Genomic DNA, 5,567 nt, shown 5'->3' on the forward strand with positions numbered 1-5,567 from the left:
AATTTCACTATATGCTGATGATATCCTTTTATATATTACTAATACACAAACGAGTATACCCACCTTATTAACACTAATTGAGGAATTCGGCTCTTTTTCAGGATATAGAATAAATTGGAATAAAAGCGAAATTATGTCTTTAAAACCACAGGATTCGAGACACTTACTAAAATTCCCCTTCAAAATTGCAACAGAAAAATTCAAGTATTTGGGTATTCAAATTACGAGAAGACACAAATCATTATTTAGTGCCATTTTTTTATACCACTATTAAATAAATTGAATGATATGATTAAATTTTGGAAAACGCTTCCGCTCTCATTGATAGGTAGAATTAACGCTATAAAAATGACTTTCTTACCACAATTAATATATTTGTTTCAAGCGATCCCAATATATATTCCAAAATATTTTTTCAAAAAACTAGATTCCACTATCACTAATTTTATATGGGATTACAGAACACATAGAATTCAACGAAAGCATTTGTGCAAATCTAAAGAAGTTGGGGGTTTATCATTACCTAACTTTATGTATTACTACTGGGCAGTGCATATTAAGAACATAATGTACTGGCTGGATAGTTCCACTCAGCAGTTGGAGTGGATAAGAATGGAGAAAGAGGAGTGCTATCCGCACGATATAGGAACGATCCTGCTCTCACCGATAAAATTGAATAGTATAATATATAAGAAGAACCCAATTATTCACAATATAATAAGAATTTGGAAACAAATAAGAGTATCCTTGAAATTAAATAATTTATCAGTACTAACCCCACTATTGAACAACCCCGCATTCAAACCATCTCTCATCGACAACACATATCAACAATGGGATAGACTGGGGATTAGGAAAGTAGGGGATATGTATGAATTGGGTAAACTGTTATCATTTCAACAATTAAAATTTAAATTTAAATTGAAGGATAATCAATATTTTAAATATATACAGGTATGTGACTTTATGAAGAAATATATACATAGATTTCAAACTATATTTTTAGACCCTTTAGAAGAAGCAATGAATATTAAGGCTGATTCACAAAAATTAGTATCATACTTTTATAATAATATATTATATAGAGAATCACCCTCAACAGAAGCACTAAGGGAAGATTGGGAACATGAGCTAATGATAAAGATCTCGAAGGATAGATGGGAAAAGTATTTGATGAATACACATAACTGTTCTATTAATGCAAGACATAATTTAATTCAATTCAAATTATTACATAGACTATATTATTAAAAAACGAGGTTGAATAAATTTTATCCAAACGTCTCTCGCAGATGCGATAAATGTTTGTTTCAAAACGCTAATATAACACATTCATTTGTAGGATGTACAAAGTTGAATAAATTTTGGAGTGCTATATTTGATATATTTACAAAGCTCTTCAAGTCAAGAATAGAACCCAAAATGGAATGGATTATATTTGGAATAATAGGAGAAGATACCAATTTAAATAAAGACCAAAATGTTTTTTTTAATTATGGGTTAATAATTGGAAATAAATTGATACTTAAATTTTGGAAAAATACAACCATACCAACTGTTAAAATGTGGATTAGGAATATGATGGACATAGCACGCCTTGAAGAAATGAGACTCCGACTAATAGATAAATATGACCAATCTTTAAGGAGTTGGTCTCCTTTCATCGACTTTTTGGAATCATGTGATGCAGCGGTACCATAAGGATTGCTGATTTCAGTTCATGACGTGGATAGATTTACATCTCCGAATAAAGATTTGAAAATTTCTCTTTTAAGGGGCCTTCTCTTCTATTTCTACTTTCCACTTTTTTTTTTAAATTAATTTTTATATACACACTTCACGTTTTTCTACTCTCTACCATCTATTTTTCCACTTTTTCCCCTTTCTATTGTTTTCTTTTTCTTGTCTTGCTTACTTCCTTCTCATAACATAAAACTAGAGGTTGTACATAGAATGGAATACGGTATGACATAGTTGGCACCTAAAATTATGTGCCACTGTATTGTTTTGTATTGTATTAACTTCTAATAAAATAAACAAAAACAAAAAAAAAAGAAAGAAAAAAAGAGAGAGCTAGATAGGGCTCTTAAAGATAGCGGAGTCAGGGGATGTGGGAGAGAAGGCAGGAACTGGGTTCTGATTGGGGATGATCAGCCATGATCACATTGAATGGCGGTGCTTTGAAAGGGCCGAGTGGCCTACTCCTGCACCTATTGTCTATTGACTGTCCTTCTGATTACATTGTTTTCATGTTTGCTTTGTTCTCACCTTCTCCCAACTAACAATGGTCTGTGCAACATGTTCCTTGATAGAGCCATAGAGTGATAGTGTGGAAACGGGGGCTTCGGCCCACCTCGCCCACACCGGCCAACAATGTCCCAGCTATCCTCGTCCCACTTGCCTGCGCTTGGTACATAACCCTCCAAACCTGTCCTATCCATGTACCTATCCAACTGTTTCTTAAACGATAGGATAGTCCCAGCTTCAACTCCCTCATCTGGCAGCTTGTTCCGTACACCCACCATCCTCTGTGTGAAAAAGTTACCTCTCGGATTCCTATTAAATCTTTTCCCCTTCACCTTGAACCTGTGTCCTCTGGTCCTCGTTCCCCAAACTCTGGGTAAAAGACTCTGTGCATCTTCCCGATCTATTCCTCTCATGATTTTGTACACGTCTATATGATCTCCCCTCATTCTTCTACGCTCCATGGAGCAGGAACAGGGAGATACGGGACCTGAACGTGTGGCTGAGGAACTGGTGCACGGGGCAGGGATTTAGATTCTTAGATCACTGGGATCTGTTTTGGGGTAAGGGGGAACTGTACAAAAGCGACGGATTGCATCTTAACAGATGGGGGACCAGCATTCTGGCAGGCAGGTTTGCCACTGCTACACAGGTGGTTTTAAACTGAATAAGGGGGGTGGGGTGTCAAATGGGATAGTTGAGGATGGTGTTAAAGGGAAAGAGTTTCTTAAATGTGTGAGCGTAGAGACAGAGGGGTGTAAAATGAGGGTAGAAGCAATAGTTAGCAAGGTGAAAAGTAAAAGTGGCATGCCGGCAAAAATCAAAAAGGGCCACTTTTCAGCATAATAGTATAAGGGGTAAGAGTGTTGTAAAAACAAGCCTGAAGGCTTTGTGTCTCAATGCAAGGAGCATTCGTAATAAGGTAGATGAGTTGAATGTGCAGATAGCTATTAATGACTAAGATATAGTTGGGATCACGGAGACATGGCTCCAGGGTGACCAAGGCTGGGAGCTGAACATCCAGGGATATTCAATATTGAGGAGGGATAGAGAGAAAGGAAAAGGAGGTGGGGTAGCGTTGCTGATTAGAGAGGAGATTAACGCAATGGAAAGGAAGGACATTAGTTTGGAGGATGTGGAATCGGTATGGGTAGAGCTGCGAAACACTAAGGGGTAGAAAACGCTGGTGGGTGTTGTGTACAGGCCACCTAACAGTAGTAGTGAAGTTGGAGATGGTATCAAACAGGAAATTAGAAATGCGTGCGACAAAGGCAAAACCGTTATAATGGGTGTCTTCAATCTACATATAGATTGGGTGAATCAAATTGGCAGGGGTGCTGAGGAAGATGATTTCTTGGAATGTATGCGGGATAGTTATCTAAATCAACATGTAGAGGAACCAACGAGAGAGCAGGCTATTTTAGACTGGGTATTGAGTAATGAGGAAGGGTTAGTTAGCAGTCTTGTTGTACGTTCCCCCTTGGGTAAGAGTGACCATAATATGGTTGAGTTCTTCATTAGGATGGAGAGTGACATTGTTAATTCAGAAACAATGGTTCTGATCTTAAAGAAAGGTAACTTTGAGGGTATGAGACGTGAATTGGCCAAGATTGACTGGCAATTAATTCTAAAAGGGTTGACGGTGGATATGCAATGGAAGACATTTAAAGACTGCATGGATGAACTACAAAAATTGTTCATCCCAGTTTGGCTAAAGAATAAATCAGGGAAGGTAGTACATCCGTGGATAACAAGGGAAATCAGGGATAGTATCAAAGCGAAGGATGATGCGTACAAATTAGCCAGAAAAAGCAGCATACCGGAGGACTGGGAGAAATTCAGAGACCAGCAGAGGAGGACAAAGGGCTTAATTAGGAAAGGGAAAATAGATTATGAAAGAAAATTGGCAGGGAACATAAAAACTGACTGCAAAAGTTTTTATAGATATGTGAAAAGAAAGAGATTAGTTAAAACAAATGTAGGTCCCTTGCAGTCAGAAACAGGTGAGTTGATCATGGGGTACAAGGATATGGCGGACCAATTGAATAACTACGTTGGTTCCGTCTTCACTAAGGAAGACATAAATAATCTGCCGGAAATAGCAGGGGACCGCGGGTCAAAGGAGTTGGAGGAATTGAGTGAAATCCAGGTTAGCCGGGAAGTGGTGTTGGGTAAATTGAATGGATTAAAGGCCGATAAATCCCCAGGGCCAGATAGGCTGCATCCCAGAGTACTTAAGGAAGTAGCTCCAGAAATAGTGGATGCAATAGTAATAATCTTTCAAAACTCTTTAGATTCTGGAGTAGTTCCTGAGGATTGGTGGGTAGCAAACGTAACCCCACTTTTTAAGAAGGGAGCGAGAGAGAAAACGGGGAATTACAGACCAGTTAGTCTAACATCGGTAGTGGGGAAACTGCTAGAGTCAGTTATTAAAGATGGGATAGCAGCACATTTGGAAAGTGGTGAAATCATTGGACAAAGTCAGCATGGATTTACAAAAGGTAAATCATGTCTGACGAATCTTATAGAATTTTTCGAGGATGTAACTAGTAGCGTGGATACGGGAGAACCAGTGGATGTGGTGTATCTGGACTTCCAGAAGGCTTTCGACAAGGTCCCACATAAGAGATTATTATACAAACTTAAAGCACACGGCATTGGGGGTTCTGTATTGATGTGGTTAAAGAACTGGCTGGCAAACAGGAAGCAAAGAGTAGGAGTAAACGGGTCCTTTTCACAATGGCAGGCAGTGACTAGTGGGGTACCGCAAGGCTCAGTGCTGGGACCCCAGCTATTTACAATATATATTAATGATCTGGATGAGGGAATTGAAGGCAATATCTCCAAGTTTGCGGGTGACACTAAGCTGGGGGGCAGTGTTAGCTGTGAGGAGGATGCTAGGAGACTGCAAGGTGACTTGGATAGGCTGGGTGAGTGGGCAAATGTTTGGCAGATGCAGTATAATGTGGATAAATGTGAGGTTATCCATTTTGGTGGCAAAAACAGGAACGCAGACTATTATCTAAATGGTGGCCGACTAGGAAAAGGGGAGATGCAGCGAGACATGGGTGTCATGGTACACCAGTCATTGAAAGTGCAGGTGCAGCAGGCAGTGAAGAAAGCGAATGGTATGTTAGCTTTCATAGCAAAAGGATTTGAGTATAGGAGCAGGGAGGTTCTACTGCAGTTGTACAGGGTCTTGGTGAGACCATACCTGGAGTATTGCGTACAGCTTTGGTCTCCAAATCTGAGGAAGGACATTATTGCCCTAGAGGGAGTGCAGAGAAGGTTCACCAGACTGATTCCTGGGATGTCAGGACTGT

This window comes from Amblyraja radiata, unplaced genomic scaffold (assembly GCF_010909765.2).
Source record: "Amblyraja radiata isolate CabotCenter1 unplaced genomic scaffold, sAmbRad1.1.pri scaffold_433_ctg1, whole genome shotgun sequence".
Lineage (NCBI taxonomy): Eukaryota > Metazoa > Chordata > Chondrichthyes > Rajiformes > Rajidae > Amblyraja > Amblyraja radiata.